The sequence below is a fragment of the Acomys russatus genome, chromosome 15, assembly GCF_903995435.1.
Source record: "Acomys russatus chromosome 15, mAcoRus1.1, whole genome shotgun sequence".
NCBI lineage: Eukaryota > Metazoa > Chordata > Mammalia > Rodentia > Muridae > Acomys > Acomys russatus.
The window spans coordinates 31,791,066-31,814,392 of record NC_067151.1 but is presented as its reverse complement, the minus strand read 5'-3'; positions in this window follow the sequence as shown (position 1 = coordinate 31,814,392).

Here is a 23,327-nt window from a genome sequence, read left to right as displayed (position 1 = left end):
CCACAATCCTGCCACACAAACAACCGCTTCTTGGCACTCTCTCCTTTGGTAAAGAATTCCAGAAATTAAAAAGACAGCAGTGAATTTGTACTGTATTAAGTGAGTTCAGTACATGGTCAGGCAAGAGGAGCACACTGAAGAGGACAGGATGCAAAGCAGGCTGGGAACGTTTCTGTTGATAAGGATGATGGCAGTAGTGTTGAAATTGCATATGTAGCTTATTTATATATTATATATGTGTGTGTGTATGGATATGTATATATACATATATATATATGTCTATACATACACACACAATGAGGCTTGAGGGTACCACAGACTTGAAGGGTTTTAACTCTTCTTGGAAACATCCAGTGCAAGGCAGGGCAATTACCTTTCAAAATAAGTCATGACTGACCCATGACCCCTTTAACAGGAGGACATTCATGAATCCAGGACATCGAGGAAGTTAGCCCACATGCAGAAAGGACAGTCCTTCCTATGTTGATCTGTCACCAAATGAACTCTAGAGTTTTACATGTTAAGGTGTCAAAAGGACAGCAAAAGTTAGGAGGAGACGTGGCGGCACACAGAAAGTACCAGGCAAGATACTCTCAAGGTTGAAAATAATGCTGGGGTGGGGACGGGGGAGGTTGAAGTGGAGATGGACAAGAGGAATGGAGAGAGGGCCAACTAAAACTAAGGATGCATGAATAAAACACAACGAACACTCATAATAGCTAAGCCAATTAAAAAAAATTTTTTTTTAACTTTTGAAGTCTGGAGCTGGAGAGACAGCTTAGCAGTTAGGAACGCTGGCTACTGTTGCAGAGGACCTGGGTTCCTTCACTTCCCAGCACCGACATGGCAGCTCACACCTGTCTGTAACTCCAGTTCCAAGTGATCCAATGCCCTCTTCTGTCTTCTTCTTCGAGCATCAGGAACATAGATGCTGCACAGATATACATCCAGGCAAACCAGTCACACCCACACCCCCCCCACACACACACACACTAAAAAATAAAGAATTTTTAAAATTTAAGTGCAAACAGCAGTTTCCTACATGGATCCTTATGCTGCCCAGAAGCATCCGTTATCAAGTGAAAACCCAGAATCCCAGGTGGGCCACTTCCCTACAGATTGTTGGTTCCCCGCGGCTTACTGCAAGTGTTGCCCAACAGAGGTGAACAGTTTAGACCCCCATCCCTGAAAGCATCATCTGCTTTGGTTGTAGGATGATCTAGGACCACTCTGACCAAATGCAACTTGGGAGGAAAAGGTCTTTGGCTCACAGGTTATGGTCTATCCAGGAAAGTCAGGGTAAGAGTTTGGAACAGAAACCATGGAGGAACACTCCATTACCAGCTTGGTCTACTACCATTGCCTGTCCTACCTGCTACATTAATGACTTTGAAGCTGCTATCACAGAACAGAGTTTATTTGGGCTTATGTCCAGAGGGTGAGAGTCCGTGATGACAGCAGAGGGGAGGAATGGTGGCTGGGGCAGGAAGCTGAGAGCACAAGAAGTGAGCAAACTGGAAGTGAGGTGAGGGCTTATGTCCTCAAAGCCTGCCCACAGTGACATACTTCCTCCAGCTAGCCCAACCTCCCAAACCTCCCCATTTGGTGCCATCAACTGGGGACCAAGTCTTCAAATATTCACCAATGGAGGATGGTCTCGATCAGACCACCACACCCACATACTTGCTTTCACCAAAGGACATACCACTAACACACTACATATTTTACCTTATTTTTTGCGAAAATCATACCAATGTGGAGTTACTCCGTTTTTAGAACAATTCAAGCAAATTTAGTACATTCACAATGCTATACAGTCACCACCTCCTGCCAGTTCGTAAACTCACCTTGTCCCACAAAGTTAAAACACAGTCCTGACTTGGCAGTTTCTTCTGCAGTCTCTCCCACAATAAGCATTCTGTGGGCTGCACCCTTCTACAGCTAATGAGATCCATAGAGAGACATTTACAAGTGCACATATGTGTACATAAACATAGATACATAAATACCAGTCCGTTCGTTCATTCAGCCGCTGACAGGCACGCAGGCTGCTACTGCTTCAGGCGATATGAACAGAGGTGCTAGGAATGTGTGGGTGCAGAGGTACGCTTGAGTGATGGGTGACTAATTCTTTGGGGCACAGACCTAGGTGTGGAGCAGATGTGCGATACAGAGTTTGTGTTTGACTTTATTAGAAGTTGCCCATTTGTTTTCTGTAGCAAGCCAAAGTGTTTTAAATTGCTGGCTTTGTTTTGCTTTGGTTTTGAGACGGAGTGTGGGTAGGTAGCTGAGGTTGGCTGGCCTTGCCTTCACAATCGTCCTTCCTCACTTCCTAAGTGTTGGGGTGAGAGGAGGTGCAGTCTACCATACCTGGTGGGCTATTTTTGTTGCTAGATTGTAAAAGCTCCTTGTAGCATTTGACTATGTAGATCTCTCTCTCTCTCTCTCTCTCTCTCTCTCTCTCTCTCTCTCTCTCTCTCTCTTTCTGTGTGTGTGTGTGTGTGTGTGTGTAAAATTTGCAGATATCATCCCAAATGTTGCCTTTTTAGTTTCATGATAAAATTCTTCAATGAGGAAAAAAACACAAATTTTTTCTTTTTGAAACAGCGTTTTTCTATGTAGCTCTCAGTGTTCAGACTGGCTTCAACTCACAGAGATCTGCCTGCCTCTGCCTTCTGAGTGCTGGGACTAAATGCATGCCCCACCACTACCAGCTCAGAAATATTTTTAATTTTAGTAATGTCTATTTATCTTTTATTTTGTTATTTACACCTTTGATATAACATGTGAGAATTCATTACCAAATTCAAGGCCACAAAAAATTACCCTTCAGCTGGGTGCAGTGGTGCACACCTGTAATCCTAGCATTCATGGAGACAAGAGGCAGGCAGATCCTTCTGAGTTTGAGGCCAGCCTGGTGTACAAAGTGAGTCCCAGACAGCCAAGGCTACACAGAGAAATCCTGTCTCAAAAGAAAGAAAGAACCAAAGAAAGAATGAAAAACTACCCTTATGTTGCCTTCTAAAAGTTGTATTGCTTTGGCTTTTATACTTATGTCACAGACCATTGAGATAAAATATCTCTCTCTATATCTATAGATATATGTAAGTGAGGGGGTCCAACTTCATCTTTTTGTTATGGCTATCTAGTTGTCCTATTAATATATTTTTAAAGAATTATTCCTTCTCCTCTACATAGTCTTGCCATTCTTACAAAACAACAATTGACAATAAATATTTAGCTTAGAATTTCAACTTTCAATTGCATTTCTTTTAACTCTGTCAGTTCTTAGGCCAACAACACATTATGTTGATTACTGGAAATTCACATTAGGTTTTAAAATTAAAATATTGTGAGTGTTCTGTGCTAGTTTCCAAGGTTGCGTTATATTCTTTTTTCTTTTTTGTTTTGTTTTTTGTTTGTTTGTTGTTTTTTGTTGTTGTTGTGTTTTGTTTACTGTATTTTTCCTATCATGGTACAAACTCAATTAGGACATGGATTTTTGACACTTTTGTACCTTGGCATCTAGGTGGTTAACATCACCTAGACTTTTGTTTATTGAACGGGCTCTGGAAATGTAATTCAACTACAGCTGAGATAAAGGTGAGGGTGAAACTATAAGAAGCATAGGAGAAAATATTCTGATTGAACAAAGTCCTGCTGGGAGGGTGTTCTACTGGCAGGCGGGCCCAGTTAGTCGAGGCTTTGGGCTCCAGGGCCGGGGAGCACTTTCAAAATGACATGGTAGTAGAAGAAACCCACAGCCGCTCTTCCCATAGCAACTAAGTCCCCAACTGTCCTGTCACCATGAAGATCAAATATGGTACAACAGGGGCTGGAGAGGCTCTCAGCAGGCAAGAGCAAGCATTGTTGTTCCAGATGACCAGAGTCTGTTCCCCTCACAACGGCTGGGTCACAACGACCTGTAACTTCAGTTCCAAGGGATCTGACACTCCTGGCCTTTTTGAGCACCTGCGCTCACCTGCACATTCCTACACACAGGGACACACATATCTGCATGATTAAAAAAATAAAATAAAATAAAACAATACAGTGCAGCAGAATAAAGAGCAGTTAATTGTTTTGCCTAAGCTGAGAAATGCCAGCTTGCTTCTAATCTTTGAGAGGGGCCATTGTTTTTAGTGTTTATGCATAACCCCTTGACAAGTGAATAGGCTTGGGCAGAAACGTCGGAAAACACACAAGCACTATCGTGACACATGGAAAAAGAGATCCTGAACAAAATCTCAGTAAACACTTTGATCAGTTTTAGCTGAACTAAATAACCAGACTGAGCACCACTGCTGCTCAAGGGGACAGACTCCAGTTAGGAAATGGCTACGGCTGCCTGTGGCCACACTGCACAACATTCATTTGCAATTTATATGCATCTGCTTTTCAGTGCAGAATATTTCAAATGTTAACATTTTTGCCAGTATGACATGTCATTACTGTCCATGTATTTTATGTTAACTGCTACTGAATAATTGTACCTTTTTTTTTAAATAACTGCAAATATTGCTGCTGTGACATTAAGCAATCTATTGCCAGGCCACAAATTGAGCCATTTGGTCCCATCTGTGTCTAGGTTCCACTATGGCAGAGCTACTTCAGTAAAGGCTACTTCAGAACTGAGTCAGTAAAGGGATTGCTAACCAGAAGGTGCAAATGTGCCTTTCACTGTATAACTTTCCTAATCAACAGTGTGCTATCAGTATGAACTGATGGAAGGCTGATGATGATGGGGATTTGCTCTGCACCTCATGGCCCTGGTGACGATTTCAAACCTTATGTGAAGGATACAAACAGTCCTAAAAGGGCATTGTTCTGGGATTACCAGGCACTAATTGCTCTACTTAAGCCTCAGGGAAATGTCCTATGAAATCAGCGAAGCTTTGAGCACCGCTGGGGACTGAGTCCCCTGTGCAGAGATGACAGCCTAGAGAGTTTTGCTTCAAGCTTGATTTTTCCACTCAACAACTCAGCATCAGTGAGTGTCTGCAAAGCCCTCTCCAAGGGGTGCCCTTCAAAGGCAGCTCAGATGTCACGACCCTCTGCAGCATCCCCACATACTGCGTATCTGGTCCATACTTTAGCATCGCCTCTTCCTCATTAAAAGGCAAAGCTTTTATGGACAGCAGTCCTCTTACCCACTTCTGTATCATTCACCCAATGTATATTATCATTGATGTGATGATGGCACCAACTGAACACAACAGATGCTTAAAAATATTAGCTGCCAATTCCACCGTATCCTTCACCAAGGAGCCCTTTGGTTTAATGCCTTTGTTGCCACCTGCTCTGAGAACACAGGTCCTCTTACCACACGTATCTTGGTTCCTAATGAGGAAAGACAAGGTTAGTTTTTTACCTCCAAGGGGACAGTAGGCAACATGTGCCAACATCGTGGCTGTCACAACTAGGGGAGGAGATGTCATTGGGATCTCCTTGTTAGAAGGCAGGGCATTAAATGCCCTATGATGTACGGGGCAGCCTCTAAATCTGAATGATCCAGATCTAACTGCCAATAGGCTTAAGGAAGCCTCATAGTCTTTTTCCTCAACACCGGTCAGCTCAGCCTCATCCCTGTTATCCCCCCACCACCACCACCACCACCACATTCTAACTCACTCACTCACTCCTCTTAAAAATCTCTGTCACTGCTAATGGTCCTCCTACCTAATATGTCTTATATTTTATTTATTTATTTATTTATTTATTTATTTATTTATTTTTACTGTTTTTGAATTTTGGGTGTTTACAGTTGGACTTTCAGAAAAACTACCCAGGACATCAATATTTCAAAACAGAAATAAGACCAGGTTTAAAAATTTCTTGCTACTAACTGGCCTGCTTTAAAATGCTTTTTGAACCTTTAAGGTCGTTTTAAATGAAGGGGAACACTATGGGGAAAGGCAATGACCCTGAAGATGACAGCTCTCTGTCCTCACTGGTAAAAGTTCCCATGACTGTGAAAGCCAATGGCTCTCACCATCGCCATCTCAAGAGTAGGCACCATATCAGCAGTGTTGAGCCACAGCGACTGCCACTGTCATGTGGTGTTCATGCATCCTAATCTGGCTACAATCTGCACAAAGACTGTTCAGAGTTAGAAGCAGGAACTTTTTTTTTCAAAGTTTGAATTTTTCATTTATATGTCATTTGTTATTAAATTCTGCAGAAGCAATACTCTTAACTAAGGATGTATATTACACATATAATATATGCAATACACGAGTGGGGGAGTATATGAGATTTGTTTAGAACGTGCCATATTCTGTACGATTATATATCTGCTACTGAGCCACCATCAGGAATAAAGTCCTAAACTCAACACCAACAGCAACAACCCCATCGCAAAGTGAGGAAAGCATAAATCATGTTACCTCCCTCCTATGAGTCTGGTATTTGGGAAAATGAGGCAGTAGGATTTCCATCAGTTTGAACTACATAGAAGACCTTGTCTCATTTTTCTAAAAAAAATTAGGAGCTGGGAGTAGTGTCGCATGCCTTTAATCCCAGCACTTGGAACGCAAACTCTGTGAGACTACATAGTGTGACCTAGTTGCAAAAAAAAAAAAAAAAAAAAAAAAAAAAAAGAAAAGGAAAAAAGAAAGATAACAAACAAACAAAAACAAAGTGGAGAAAGCACTCATTTAGACATTTATTTCTCTCCTTTCCCTTCCCTTCTTTTTTCCTCCTTCCCTCCCTCCCTTTCTCTCTCTCTTTCTTTCTTTCTTTTTCTGAGTTAGAGCCTTGTTTGTTGACCAGGCTGGTCTTAAACTCATAGATTTAAAAGACCCATCAGCCTCTCAGGGAACAGGAACTTGGCAAGTCCCCATTCTCATTGCACCTAGCTTTAAATACACATTTCTTCAGGGAAGATACGAACATGACAACGCCAACATCACTGGGATGACACAGATCAAAACACAAAGAGGTGTGACTTCTCCCTGTCAGAGGGGCCACCACCAGCAAAACAGAACACCTGAAGTGGACTCAGGGGCTTCCACTGTGGTGGAAATGGAAAATGGCTTGGCTACCATGAACAGGTTTCATAGCTGTTCACAGAGTTATGGTTTACCAAACAATCCTAGGTGTGCACCCCAAAATAAAAGCAAGTGCTCAGTGTTCATGGCTGAGAGGTAGGAACCACCTGAATGCCCATCCAGCCACAGACAGTGGATGAACACAGGTGGCACGAATCTCGCTTAGTGGTGTAGAGCAGACACAAAGGACTGCTGATGACGCTTCATGCTGTGCGACAGCTGGAGAGTCATAAAGAGAGTGCACAGAATTGAGGTGAGCAGAATGCTCAGGAAGGGGAAACAGGAACCGCTGCTCAAAAGGCATCGAATTTTAATTTGAGAAGAGGAGACGTTCTAAAGATGAACATCGGTGATGGGTGCACTGCCTGAACGTGCTTAATGCCCTCAAGTTTAAACTCAAAAAAAAAAAAAAAAAAAAAAAATGGTTAACATGGTAAACACATTTTTGACATGATAAAGAAAGATTTCATTCCAACTGTCAAATGGTGTGTTAGCCTTCAAGAGATTTTTCTTCCTCTCTCTGCCAGAATTAGCAATGTTTTTTAAATAAATATTAATTCTTCTAAAATAACATATCGTGGTTACATGGAAATCTAAATGGCTGCTGAAGTAAAAAGCTGGGGACTCTTCTGGATAGCCAGTCCTGTGGGCTAATCCCTTTCAAAGCTGCCTGGTGAAGGGCACCCCGGCCCGTGATCCCTGGCCCTCTGCCCGCCCTTCAGATCCCTTCCTCCCACTAAATGCAGATTCATGTAAACATATCAATTTCCTCTGATGGCGGTGGTTTGGGGTTTAGAGCAAAGTGCCATTTAAAAAATAACATCTGCTTCAACACTGAGGGAAATGGGAGTTATGGACTAAACTCCAGAGAGATTCATTTTTTAATGAGCCCTGTTTTCTACCTCAGAACCAGTGACAGCAACTTTATGCAGCCTTAATCAATACTGCTCAGATTTACTTTCTGTCTGTTTGTCTTATGATGTAAACTCTAAAAGTTCTTCAAGGTTGCAGAGAGGGGGAGGGGAGAGGGAGAGAACTCTAACAGAGGACTTAGGTTCGATTCCCAGCATCCACAGAGCAGCTCAAACCCTCCGTAACTCCGGTTCCAGAGGAGCCAATGCCCTCTTCTGGCCTCCACAGGTACTGCAAGAATTTGGTGCACAGACATACATGCAGGCAACAGGTAAGTCTTTTTAAAACATTCTCCAGCGAAAACAACACATTGCAAACATTCCTAAGACAACTATATGTATTCTGAGAGAAAAAAGCAGACAGTGTGATGTTTACAGTTGCCACTACTTTAGAACCTCTAAGACATCAGATGGGAAGATCCACAGTCTGAACTTCATTCTTTCATAAACTGACTATATGGTCCCTCCTGAAACAGGAGTTCAACAGAGCTGCCCACCTGAGAATATTATGGGTTCAACCAAATTTACATCATACTATGCAATTAAATGCAAGGATAGTTGAAGTTCATTTAAAGATATACTTTAAGATTTTTATTTCTGTTTTCACGTGTATGGGGGTTTTGCCTGCATGCATGCGTATGTACCACATGCATCCAGTGCCATCAGAGGCCAGAAGAAGACACTGGGTCCCCTGAGACGAGTTAGCTTGCTTCAGTGTAGTAGTAATATATATATATATACACACACACACACATATATACGTATATATATAATAAAGTAATAATTATATAGTAATAATATATATCACAATATAAATAGTAATATTTATATAGAAATCCACCTCAGAAATACATTAGGGATGAAACATGAAAGGTTAATAAAATAGATGTTTCTATAGAGATAGCAATTATTTTAACGCTCAGCCTAAGCAAGTTGTCTGGTGATGTCCCAGTTGTTTGAGTAGCAGACTGGGAGAGGAAGAGGAGACTCCCTCGCAGACACCAGCGGCTGAGCTGCTGCCAGGGCTTGGCTGCTACTACCAGGGGCTCAACCGGAAAGCTTGGAGCCAGCTCCACTCCCGGCCACTCGCGGGAAAACCACGTTGTCTTCATTTCCTCGACCCCACATTGGGGTGGGGCGGGGGCACCTAATCCTGAAGTCCCCAGCAACTGCTTCTTCCTTCTCCTCCTGTTTGGATCCTACTTTACAGCAGACCCAGTGACGGCCCACGTGACACTCTGCTGTGTCTTGCAACCCAACCCAATGGGCTCACCACTGTTCCTGTAGGTTGGGAGTAAGAATGAAACATTTACACTGATCGCCGCCACTCAATTTTTACTCTGAACCATGTAGTTGTGTTTTTTTTCCTCATGTGACACAGTGTCGTGGTGGGTGGGTGCGCACGCGTGCGCACTGAAGTTTTTAGCTCCCCAAGCTCTTCACCTCCTGACCTCCTAACCTGTATTTCCAGCCTCATGGCTTCCTCATTTAGGAAGCCTACTTCCTGGAAACCGTCCCCAGTGGCTTGCAGGCAGCAGCAGTTAGCATCTCTCCTGTGCACTGGGCTCCCTCTGCACCAAGCAGGCGTCTTTACCCCTGTATTTGTTAAACGCTGAGAGTGTCCTCGAAGCCATTACCGTGCCATCATTAGCGTCAACAGAGGAAGAAGAGCAAGTGAAGGGCCAAGTCCGGACTTATCAATGACACAAACCACTGCTTTGTTAAGTCTCCTGCAGTCAATGTGACACCCACTCTAAAACTCAACTCTCGCTGGCTGCATAGCGTATATTTCCTTAAAAATCAGATTTACACAATGCATTCAGCTACTTGTAGGCATTTAATAGCTTTTCTGCTTTAGATGGTATTATACAGAGTCCTACTAACTTGACTGTGAATCCCTGTAAAGGTCCATGACTATCAATGAGATTTTAATGTTAAACAGGGGTGTGTGTGTGTGTGTGTGTGTGTGTGTGTGTGTGTGTGTGTGTTGAGATGGCTGCGTTCCTGGCTGCCTGAGGGGTGGAGGAACCGTGAGTAACTCACGTGCCTAGAATTCTAGCACGTAAGAGGCTGAAACAGGAGGATGGTAACTCAAGGCCAGCCTGGCATCATAGTGACACGCTGTCTCAGACCAACAAGTAACTTGCTAATCAATCCTGTTTTGGGTGCTGTCCAGGGAAGCTCAGAAGCACCGCACCTGACCTGCTGGGTATCAGTGTGGCCATTAGAACGTGACTGCATCTCAGACTGGCTTTCTTCTCCCCTTTTCTACAAAACCTTCTTTTTCCAACCCTTCGAAAGTTCTCGTTTGGCCACAGGTTAAAACTAAATAGTTCTTCTTTGTCTATTCCTTAACCCTGAATCCCTGTACCCTTCTCTTTATCGCAGCCCACAGTACCCCCCACAGCACCCCCCACAGCACCCCCCCACAGTACCCCACACAGCACCCCCCACAGCACCCCACACAGCACCCCCCACAGCACCCCCCACAGCACCCCACAACACCCCCCACAGCACCCCACACAGGACCCCCACAGCACCCCACACACCACCCCACACAGTACCCCCCACAGCACCCCACACACCACCCCCAGCAACTAAGGAAGAGAAGAACAGGTGACAGGCCGAGGCTAAATACGGACAGTCAAGGATGACCTGGGCCTGTGATAGGGTTGAGCGGCTCAAGATGAGAGCAAGTCCTAGTCTCTGCGACTTTTCACAAATCAGAAGACACCACTGGGTTTTTCAAGACAGGGTTTGTCTGTGTGTCCTGGAACTCACTCTGTAGACCAGGCTGGCCTCGAACTCTCAGAGCCATGCCTTCCTCTGCCTCCTGAGTGCGCCATCATGCCCAGCTAATATTTTTTAAATGTTTGTTTTACTTTCTGTGTATGAGTGTTTGCCTGCATGTATATCTGCTCACTACATGCATGCACTGCCCACTGAAACCAGAAGAGGGCATCATATCCCCTGAAAGGGGAGTTATGGCCAGCTGTGAGCTGCCAGGTTGGTGCTGGGAATTGAACCTAGTGCCTCTTCAAGAGCTCTTAGGCACTGAGTTGACTCTCCAACCAATTTAAATTAATTTTTTCTTTATTCTTGACAATTTCATACATATAGACAAAGGAATATGATCACATACCCCTCCATTTCCCCCTCCAGCCCCCTTATAGCCTTCTGATATATCCCCTTTCTAATTTCATGCCTTCTTGTCTTTAATAACCCACTTAACCCTGTTAGTACTGCCCTCATTTGCACAGGTGTAGGGCCACCCACTGGAACTTGGGAATCCCAGCAGTAGCCATGTTCTCCAAAGTAAATGCTTTTCTATCCTCCAGGAATGATCCACTGCCCTGCCCACACCTCTGTAATAACGGGTGGGGCTCAGAGATCATCTACCACATCTGTGCTGGAATCTCAGTGGGCTTGACCTTGTGCACATAACCCCAGGGGCTGTGAGCTTGAGTCCCATAGCCGTGTCATGCCCAGAAAACAAGTCTTTCATAGCACTCAGCCCTAGCCTACGATCTTACATCCTTTCTGTGATATGCCCAGAGCTGTGTTGGGGTAGGGTAGGGGATTAAATACAGATGTTTGCTCAGAGCTGAGCCAACAATCTCTCAGAAGAGCCCAGGTCCCTACCCTGGACCCACAGCTTCCCTCGGATGCAATCTTGTTATCTGCCTTTTTTGGTCTACTTTGCTCTCTCTGAGAACTGTCTATAAAGTCCAGAATTTTATTCTTTATGTTGTTTCTTATTTTGTGGGGTACCTGCCTCCCCAGCCTGGTTTGCACCCTAATAAGCAATTCAGATGCAGTAGTTACAGGGTTTAAAAAAAAAAAAAAAAAAAAAGCACAAAGAATAAATACCATCCCCCACCCCTGATAGTTACATTCTGAAGTTGCATCTACAATATCCTCACATTTAAAAATGAACACAACGTGATGAAAAACCAGAAACTGTTTACACAGAATATTGTACCAGTGGTTTAGATATAATTGCAAGGGAAAGCAAAGAGAATGCCACATCTCTGAAACAACATCAGGGCATCAGCTGTCATTGTTTGTAAACACAGCCAGCACCTAAGGGACAATTTGTAAAAACTCATAAGTAGTCAATACGCCACAGGGAGGCATTCATGTACACAAAGCTTTCTATATGGCCAACTTCTGACCCAACTCACACTCCTGAGAAGGAACCTCAACTGCTGCTAGAAAACAGGGAAGGTCAATTAAAAAAAAAAAATCAAGAGAAAGGCTCGTGGGGCCTAAAATCTTTTCCACAGGGCAGATTTTCTCACTGTCCTTGTTCACTGCCACTGCTTTTGGCAGCATCTCCTGCCATTGTCAATCATTTCTCCTAGTAGTCACCAGTTACTGGTGGCCTTGCTTTACACTTATGTTCTGTGACTCATTTGCAAATAAAAATTCACTTTGCCCACAGACAAGATGGTTCTTAAGGGATTTCCTCAAACAGTCTGCTAACACCCTCCTGTGACTTAGGGACCTTATGCTCTGCTGATCCCAGGCCAAATAGATGCTGCCTCCTGGGGCCAATCCACTGTTTACAACACTTACCTGCCGACCCTCTTAAGCCTCACGCTGCCCCAACTGCACTAATGCCCTAGCTTTAAAATTACCTGCTCCTGCCCAGTTCCCTGCTCCTCCCGAGTGCCGAGTGCCGACTCTTTCTTCTCTGGTTCTCAGAAAACAAAGAGATGAACCCATTAATTTATAATGAAGCATGAATGGCGAGAGAGGTCAAAACATTCAACCACAAAGCAGAAGATAGGTAGAGTCTCTGACTCCTTTCCTGGGTTGTCACTATTTCCTGAAAGACGGTACTGCCAAGCAGACAGCGCTAGCTCCAAACGTTTAAAAAACAATACTTCAGTTGAGCATTCATCACACACCAAGCAGGCCTTTAAGAAAGACCTGCATGCTCACTCTGTGCTTTCCGTAGAGCCTGAAAACACATACTCACACTCGCCTCAAACAGGGTTCGGAGGGGTTAAAGTGAAAAGCACTAGGTGTGTGAAGGCAGAAGATGTGCACTAGAGGGCCTCCCTGAAACCCCTGAGTTTAAGCTGTCGTTCCGGTCCACATGCCCACCCTCTCCAACCCTCTGTAAGCAATCACTCTACTCTCAGAAGTGGTCAAGTGTTAACCACACTTCAGCTGTACTTGGTGGCGCATGGCTATAGCCCACACTTGAGAGGTTGAGGCAAAAGGTTCATTGTAAATGTGAGGCTAGCCTGGGATACATAGCAAGATCCTACCTTAAAATAAGGTAAAATAATCCCAGCATGGAGAGGAGAGGTGGGCGTGATGTCACAACCCAGCTGAGGAGCTAGTGAGAGAGAGCAGTTGATATAGCTTCTGGGGGGAGGGCCAGTCAACTGTCTGTAAAGGTGTGGCTTTCCATAGGCCAACGCACACTGGTGGAAGGCCACACTCCCCAGAGCACATATGGGCAGCACGAAGTGAATATAATGGAGAGGTGAGGGGGGAGAGAGAGGATAGAGAAAGAGAGAGACAGAGAGAGAGAGAGAGAGAGAGCGCGCACAAAGTTGGGTGGGTAGAGATATGAGTGTGGATCTGAGAGGAGTTGGAGGCCAGGTGAGTATGGTCAAATCACATGTATAAAATTCTCAAATAACTGAGAGGGCGGGAGGTGGAGACTAAAAGACAGAGTGGCAGAAAAGAGGAAAAAGAGAGAAAGGCAGAGAATGAGGCATAGAGAGAACAGGCAAAAGGAAAAAAAGAAAGGAATTGGATAGTGAGGGGAGCAGAGACAAACAGAGGCAGAGAGAGCATTTCATATTTAGTATTTTTTAAAAAGGGAAACTCAAAATTTAAAAAAAAAAGAAAAGAAAAGAAAAGAAAGGCAACTCAGACATTGATTATCGAAAGCAACAGGGCTATGTAAATCTCCTTGATGTTTATTTCATGGGCTACCCTTGCTCCCTTTAACTTCGAAAAGGGCTTCAGAAAAGGGGCAGAAAGCCAGACATCCTTCCGTACGATGGTCTCAGAAGGGCTGCTCTCTTGCCCTGTGTACATTTACAACCCATCTCTTAGGACTCATGCACTTTGTTTTAAACCAAACTAGGTTTAAATGTTTAAATACAGCTTCTCTGATTCTTATGAAGTTGGTTGGGAGTTAATGAGTGCTTCCCAATCACAACTGAAAATCAAAACCTATCTCCTAGCCTGACATTTACACAGATTCTGGTTTGCACACTGCCCTACATTAACTCCATTTCAGGTCGGTGAGCAGACCTTGGTGCGTATTAAGATCCTTTAGCGTCTGCCTTGAGCAAAGCGAAAGCTCAAATCAGGAGTTTGACCACACACACACTAAAAGCCTGCTTGGTCTCTTTGGGGGGAAACCAGTGGATTACAATAGCAGTTTTTGTTAAAACCATATGAGAGCTTTATCATGGTGGCTATGTTGTATAAGATCCGAGTTTTTCTAAAAAGCTTCCATTACGTATATCGTGAATCCGATATGGAAAATTTCCAAGGCAATTAACAGTTGCCACTGAGCCTTCTTGACTACTGCCCCCCCCCCAGTATTCTCACGGGGAGGCCCACCTGGGGTGGGTTGACCTCAGGATGCCTTCCCCCCCTGGGCTGATGCTCATCACTTCTGCACAAAGTTCTCAGCTCACTTCCATGCTGGCTTCTTGAAAGATGGACTTTTAAGACGTAGTCTATGGGTGAAATGCTTTTATAGATTTTATTTCAGAAGGGACCCAGGTTCAATAAAGACAGTTTCTCATTTAATTAATCCTCATCGACTGAGTCCTGAGCCAGGCACTGCAGTCAACAGGAAAGGAATAAAAAGCATAGATGAAATTCAACCCCTCCTGATCATGTAAGGATGCCCTGAGGGGAAGAAATCAGTCTTCTCAAAAAATATGCCAAACCACACAGGAGGTGGAAAGGGCTCCTAGAAGGACATACCCACCACTAAGGATATCTGAGATAATTCCATGAAGGTAGCACTTGGGGCAGAGCCGACAAAATGAGGCGTTGTCCAGCAAACACAGGGATCTGATGGGAGGTAAGGACAGAGGAAAAGGCATCCTGGGCCTGAGCCTGAGTTCAAGGACATAGGCAGATAAGAGGAAAGCCTGGATGTGTGTGGGAAGCTGTAACTCACTCTTATAATTACAACGGGACACATGAGAAAATAAGTCTGGCAGAGGACAGCATGTGTGAGGCAGACAAGGGGATCTGGGGTCCAATTGCTACCAGGGCAAAGAAACATCAAAATGAACACCCAGTTTTCATGGTCCTGATAACATTTAATGCTGGCAATTATCTTAAAATCCTAGTGACTTTCCGTACAACAGTTGTAATTTACAGGAACATTTGCTTTTAAGGGTTAGTTCACTGCCAGGGAATAATTGTTTATTTTTTACTATGTCCCTATTCTTAAACAAACATTTACCAGGTTAACACAGCAACACTACTGCCTGCTCACACTATCAAAACAAAATTTAGGCAGCTTTCCAACTCACCAGCAACAGCAATAGAGGGAATAAAAACCCAGCAGTCCAGAATGACAACAATTTGAGGAGATCCGTGCTTTCAACATGCACCCAGCTTACTGGTTTATTCTACACACACCCGTTTCTGAATTCCTCGGTACACACAAGAATAAACAGAATTCTGCACTAAGCTCTGTTAAAACCTCAGGGTTTAGTGGCATGTTTCAAAAAATAAAAGCCAAGAACATTTATAACCTAACCGTGACCTTCCCACCCCTGGAGCACAGCCCTGGACAAGTATGATTTTGAGCATATTAAAACAGACCGTGATGATGAAACTGTGTTCTCATAGTTGGGAGGAAGGTCAGACATAGGAGCTGCCTTGATGATACAGCGACCACCTCTCTCCAACTTGGCAAAGCACACTGTGCTCTCTCATTCATCGGAATTCAATTATTTGCAAAACTGACATTGAATTCTTTTATTTATGTGAAAGGATAAATTCTTTTTTTTTTTTTTTCTCCTTCAATTTGACCACATGATCAGAAAGGATACACAGATTTGCCATTCATTCAATGCTTAGCTATCTGTGGTGAAGTTTCCTATAAAACAGGATGGAAATGTTTCTTCTTCTTCCTACATCATAGGTTACCAGAGACATAGTAGCTGATACTGGTGAATGTTTACTGATTTGCTCATTAGGAGAATGTGTCAGTAAAAGAAAAAAAAAAAAAAAAAACCTGATAAAGAAAACACCAAGTGTCTCATGCTGAGGTTAAGAAACTTGACGAGTGCTTAACTTTAATTTGTCTTTGATTTTTAGAAAACACTACTGGTAAATGAGCTGCCTGGATCCAGACTATGTAAGCATTCTCCTAAGTATAGCTTAAACCCGGTGGTGGAGGCACCCTAACAAAGGCAGGCACTCAGGCACAAAAGTGGGGGCCTGCAGTGTCCTCAGGACAGACCCAGCAAACAGCCAGCTTGCAGGGAGCTGCCTTGCCAGCAAGGAGCCCTACCACTACAAGTTATTTTTCCAGAAATATTATTTGACGCTTTGGTAATCTTATCAGATTTTAAATGTTCCTTGTTTAGAAACTACCACACCGGTTTCTTAACTGCGATGTCCTTGGATAACCAACCACAGACTTGAAAGTGATCCAAAATCATGTTCCTGACTTCCTACAAGAAGTCAGCGCTGGATCCTGGTCATTTGCTGTAGATTACACACGGGCTGTGTTTTTACTTCCTTCTTAAATATAGATGAATAGTTTTTAAGTGTAAGCATCCAAAGGCATTCCCTCTCATTGACAGGCATGCTTACACACTTCACAACCACAAATATTCCCGAGGAGCAGCCTAGGAAAGGCCATCATTAAAGGGCCCAAGACTCTACCGTTATTCTCCACTCTCCTTGCTAACTACATTTTGACATAAACCCAGCAAGCCACCAAACGGTCATCATCGTCAACTGGGTCCACTAAAAGTGATTCCTAGTGCCCTGTGGGCGTGCATTCGACCGAATTACATACAATTTGCTTCCAAAAGGAGACCCATATCATTTGTAGGTTATTTCTCAGGAGTACCAATTCCAGCCCAGAAATACACCAACTGAGGACCTCAAAAGTATCATTTTCAGTTGCCTTGCTCGAGGGCAGGAGGGAGGGAGGAAGGGAGGAGGGGGACTAAGAAGACGTGTGGCGATTAGCCACCCATAAGAAGGTTCCCCATGCTCTGCGCTCCTCCTCCCCATCACATGGCCGGCGTCAGTCAGTCGCCAGCATCTGTCCCCACCTCGCCCCCTCCCTCTTGCGCAGCCCTAGCACCCAATGGTAGGCCCAGGAGAAGACAAACATAACCCCAGCGCTAGCTACAGACAATTAACATTCCTAACTTTTTCCCCTGTTTTACTGTGTGAGCCTCAAAGGTAAGCAGAGAAGAAAAAAGATTACAGGAATATGAAATAAGCGTTAGTGGTTAAGGGTGTCCTGGAGTTTTAAAATCTGCCCCAGAGGCACAACGCCTACCTTACACACACTCACACTAGCCTCTCTACTGTCGTCTCTCCCCAGCAAAGAGCTACTTCCCGGAGCTGTGCTCCAGAGCGCCTGTCCCTGGGTCCAGGACAGTGTGCATCCCTCTGCAGTCTGCCCACCCGCATCCCACATCCCTGCCCACGCCCCGGGCCACGCGTCGCGCGTTGGGTCCAGGTACCAGGCTGCCTTGGAGCCCTAGCACACTACACACGCCACCCAGGCTCCACGGAGAGCCAAGTCCCACGCCCGAAGACCTCAGGGGCCACCCCTGAGCGCAGTATGACAGCGCTTACCTGTCCGCGCGGTGCCACGCGTGCCCCCCGCGCACTCCGGCTGCGTGGTAGCTGCAGGGGCCGGCCGGGCGACGGCGGGACCGAGACAGCGGCTCCAGAGGCGTCAGTCAGGCTGGAGCCTCCTCCTCGGCCGCCCGCGTGAGTGCGCCGCGCTGGAAGGGCGCCAGGCGGCCGTGCGCGCAGCCCCAGCCAGGAGGGGCCAAGCGCCCTGGCCGCGCCAGCGCTCCCCGCCCTGCCCCGAGCGGGCGCACCCTCCCGCCCAGCGCATAACGCCTGCAGATGGCTTTCGGGGCCAGCGAGGTCTCCAGGTCATCCCCAGACGTGTCCATTCAACCTGACCGCAGGCAGCGGAGGGAGGAGGCCGTCCCCCGAGGAGGCAGACAGGACCACCAACCACGCATGTCTCCAGAACTGCCTAGTCCTGCTCCCTGGAGGCCACATTTACTGGCTGGCTGTTTCTCTGAGGCATGACTTGCCCTGGCACCAGCCCAAGAAAATCTGACCATGTTAAGTGGCGAGGGGAGTTTCAAACTAGTCCTGTATTAATGTAGGTTTTGCGATTACTTATCCAGTGTATAATACACATTATCTACTCAAGATATACCTCAGGAGCACAAGGAATCTTCCTGCCCAGCGGCCTGGTTGTCTCCGAGGTTGCCTGCCTTTGAAAGGCCATTTGGGAAAGTGGCACTGCTGTGCCCAAGGCTTTTGATTAGCCATCAAACCTTACAGGTCTTCAAGGAGGTAGAGGATGGCATTGGGCCACCTCAATCAGCCCCAGTGTGCACACATCCTCCAAGAGGCTAGGGCACCTTTGAAATGTAAACGAAAGCCCCTCAGTTGAACTTCTTTTCCTAATCCTAAACCCACCACTTTCTGGAACATGGTATTTTTGTATCATCATCCATGGGTAGCCGAGGAGGGCCTTAAAGCTTAAAACACATTGCAGAAGGTTAAATGCCACGTCAACTTCAAATTGAAAGCGTCTTTCTACGCCTGGCTCATATATCTCGCTGCAGGCAAGGTGTAAGGTTTGCAATTGACCTGGGACAGAAGAGATACTGCCAAATGCTGGTGATAACCACTGAAAGGCATGGACCGGATGAGGACTGTGCATCGTGTGCACTTTGAGGCAAGAAAACTAATTAGGTTCTCTGAATTGATACCTTGTGGCTCAGGGTTGGTTCCCCCCCCACCCCCCACCCCCGGTCCCAGAAATGATATTATAGAAAGAAATTGTCTAATCAGTTCCCTCCTTTAATGGAACAGAAAGCCCTGGAAGGCCTCTACTGGGCAGGCTGGTCCTTCTGCCATGGAGGAGGTTATGAATTCACAGAATTCTCTTGGGGTGTAGGGGTTGGGCAGGCCTTTGAGTGTGGGTACTCGGCCTTTTCTGGACTTTACTCCCTAAAGGTTGGGGAGATAAAAACAGTAAGGCTTGGTGGGGTTCAAGAAAGAGTGAATATCAGCCCTAGGGAAGAGCACTCATGATGGCTGACTCTTTTTTTTTTTTTTTTTTCCCTCTGTGTAGCCTTGGCTGTTCTAGGCTAGCTTTGTGGACCAGGCTGGCCTTGAACTTACAACAATCTGCCTGCCTCTGCCTCCCGAGTGCTGGGATTAAAGGCGTGCGTCACCACCGCTCAGCTTGATGGCTGACTCTTTTGACTGCCCTGCCTGTGAGAATTCTCATGTCCAATCCTACCCTCTGTCATTTTTTGATCGTTTAATAGAATCTTACTTCTCTTCCACCAAAGCATTATGTTATGGAAATGCACAGGACACCAGACTGTCAGCAGTTGTGATCTGGCATCAATTCCCTTATAATTCTGGTTAGGGACCTGAAAACCACAGCTAAGATCTTCCTTTTGTGGGAGGGAATATCCACTGGCAAGGCTGTGAGCTCCTCTGCCTACATCTGTTACGTGCACTGTGCTATAGCTGAGCTCTGAGGCAGTCCCCCAAAACCACATATGAAAGACCTGGCCTCCGATATGTGGCACTGTTTGGGAAGTGATTTGTTACGGAAGCTTAGCTTATTGGCAACATTAAACCAAAGAGGATATATGCACCCTGGTTCCTTCTCCGGATGGTCATGATGTGAACAGTCCTCCTGTGCCACATGCTCAATCGTCAGGAACCACGAGGCCAAGGCTTACCTTTCCACAGCTTCAGCTGGCAGAGGCATTCTGTGAGTGCTGGCAAGCTGCCTTACACTCAGCACGGTCATCTGCACATACCTACCCTCGGCTTTCTTTGTCTATGGTCCAGCTTCGGAGTGGATCTGCTCACAGCTGTAACTGTACCTGCCCACCCGTCCCTCCACTTCTCTGCATCACTTTTATACACTGTGACCAAAAACACCTAAGAGCAGTGATGTCAGGGAGGAAAAATTTATTTCCAGTCTTGATCTGAGAGGGCGCCATCCGCTGTGGTGGAAGGGCACTGTGCTGGAAGCAGTTTGGAGCTGTGCAGCTGGAGCCGGAGGCAGCTGGTTTCACCCACCCAGCAGGAGGATGAATGGCCTAGAACACTCAGGCCCTTTCTGGTACATCCGACAACTACATCCCATTTCAGAAAAGAAAAAAAAAAAAAAAAAAAAGTCAAGCCTCCTGCTCTAGGTACTTTCTGTTGCTATGCTAAAGCACAGAGCCCAGCCTGGGGAGGAAAGGGTTTATTTCATCTCACAGCTCACACCCATCCTGAAGGGCTGTCAGGGAGGAACCTGGAGGCAGAAGCTGAAGCAGAGGCCACAGAGGAAGGCTGCTTACTGGCTCAGCCTGCTTTCTCTACAACCCAGGACCACCTGCCCAGAGGTGGCACCACCCACATTGGTCTGGGTTCTCCCACATAAGTCATAAATTAAGAAAATGCCACAGAAAATGCCTGCAGGTCAACCTAATAGAAGCATTTTCTCAACTGAGGTTCTCTCTTCCCAGATCATCCTAGTGTGTGTCAAATTGACAAAATCCTGATCAATACCACCCAAAAACTGGGGCAACCGCTAGAGAGTAGGTGTTTGAGGACAAGGCTGTGGAGACATTTCATAGGTAAACCAGAGCAGACTCCTTCCTGCATTTCATCTGTAACTCTATGCTTTTCCTGCCTTCCCCAGAACTTTACTTCAAAGTCTTCATTTGGTACATAACCAGTATTGCTGACTTCCCTGAGCACCTGGCCCCTAGACTATGTGGACACAGAGTACTGGCTTCTAGTAAGCCACCTCTATAATAGGAGAAGTGCACATCCTTCAAGACCAGCACACAAACACAGACATCACAGCAGGGAGAAGGCATGGGAGGCGCCAGAGGATGTGCCAGAGATGAAACCCCAGCAACCTTGAGAAGTGAGCATGAATACCTGCATCCTGGGCTCCTGCTCCCACCCTGTCTCCATGGTTACAGCACTGTAGGGGCAGGCCTGGTGACAAAATGTGCCCCTTTCAGGCATTGTGATACAGGCCAGAAAGACTGCCCAGAATGCATACTCTATGTAGAACCAGCTGAGGTTTTGAGACTAGAAACCTCACCTGTCAAACTAGTTGTGTATGTAAGATAAAGACTGCTGTATGGGAGCTCACCTCTGAGAAACAGGAACTGAGGTGAGGAACGGGTAGAATGGGTAGATGGTCTTGATTTAGCAATCGGGTAGATGAGGGAGGGTCTACCGTGACAGTTCCCTGCCCCAGGATTTGGTGAGTGCTGCACAGGCACCCTCTGCTTCCACCCTCATGCCTCACAAGGTGAGATTATTATTTCTGTTTTATAGCTGAAGATCCAGAGACCTAAAACAGCTGACACATAGTTGAAACTCCAATCAGCCTGAGCTCGGACCTCAGGCAAGAAATAGCGCACTGCATGGCCCTTCCAGAATCACATGGAACTGTAAAGTGTGTGAACAAAATGTGTCACCAGGTGTTATGAGACCAGGCAGGGGAGGCAGCTATGTCCTCCCTTGCTCATCTGTGGTATAAGGGTAACATGAACTCGCTGTCCCTTGCACGGGGAGCTGGAGGTGACAGCCATAAGAATGGGGATTATGTTTGCAAGAGTTAGCATCTAGGTTGTATGGAAGGAAGGCGCAGCTGGGCCCTTGCTGCAGAGTCGATGCCTCAGTTCCATTTCTAGAACCCACTCCTTGGTTGTCCTCTAACCTCTGGATGTGAGCTGTGTCTGCCCTCAATCATTCATGCCATATACAAAGCCCCAGCCCTAAGGGTCAGATAGAAGGTGGAGGGAGCCATGTGTGACCCCATGAGGCCGTGGCCCTACCAGGGCAATGCCAGAGAAAACCCACAGAGTAAGACTTGCTGCTTTTCATGTCTGGAGGTTGGGTGGTGTCTTAGTTAGGGTTTTAGTGCTGTGAAGAGAAACCATGACCATGGCAACTCTTATAAAGGAAAGCTATTCACTGGAGTTGGGCTACAGCGGTTCAGAGGTTTAGACCATTATCTTCATGGTGGCACATAGGCCGACGTGGTGCTGCGGAAGGAGTTGGGATAGTGCTACATCTAGATTCCCAGGTAGTAGGAGACTGTGTTCCACACTGGGCGGAGCTTGAGCATAGGACACCTCAAGGCCCGCCCCCACAGTGACACACTTCCTCCAGCAAGGCTTCACCTCCTAATAGTGCCACTCCCTATGGGCCAAGCATCCAAACCCAAGAGTCTGTGGGGGCTGTTCTTATTGACGCCACCACAGCTGGGCTCACATGGACAGTATCAGGTGACCTCGCCTTTCCACCTTGCTGTGAGACAAGGTTATTGCATCTCATTATGAATTGCCCTTTTCTCACAAAACCACTTAGCCTGGGTGATTCTGTATGTATAGAGGAAAAATGGACACACACACACTGCTCTCATTATTCCTGTCAAGGGCACACCCCCAGTGCCCTAACTTGTCCTAAGTGCCACCTCCTAAAGATTCCATTAGTTCAAACAGTCAGATTGGTGGACAAAGCCCATCAGCCTTCAGCATGCATTTCAAATCAGAACTTTCTCAGCTATCATTATTCTTAGTTTCTCTATGTCAGAAATAATTTAATTGCTTTATTATTTTTAGTTGTATTGGTCCTTACAGTAACTCAAATTCTGGTATCAAGTAAGTACACTTATCATTCCTTAAAAACTACTTTTTTTGATAAAGGATTTCTCACAGTTGACATACAGCTTAGGAATGGACTTGCCTGGATTGCCAACAATGTTTGACGCCAGCAATGAAAAATAAAGGAAAAGAGATGAAAAGCAAACAGAATTTACATATAACATAAATCCTAAAGGGGAAGGTTGTAGGGTAAGATGGCACAGCATACACAGGCAAAGTTCGGAGAGGGGCGAACAAAAAGGAGGCAGACACCTTCAGCACAGAGAGACATCCACGCCTTTATTACTGTTTCCTAGCAAGCCCAGTCAGAAACAACGTCTTTCTGACGACAGGTAAGCCTCTGTCAAATTCAGAGCCAACTTCATCATTAAATGACCAGTACAAGGTTGTGATTTAATTGTGATTGTTAAAATTGTGCAGGCACCTTTAAGAAATTGGCT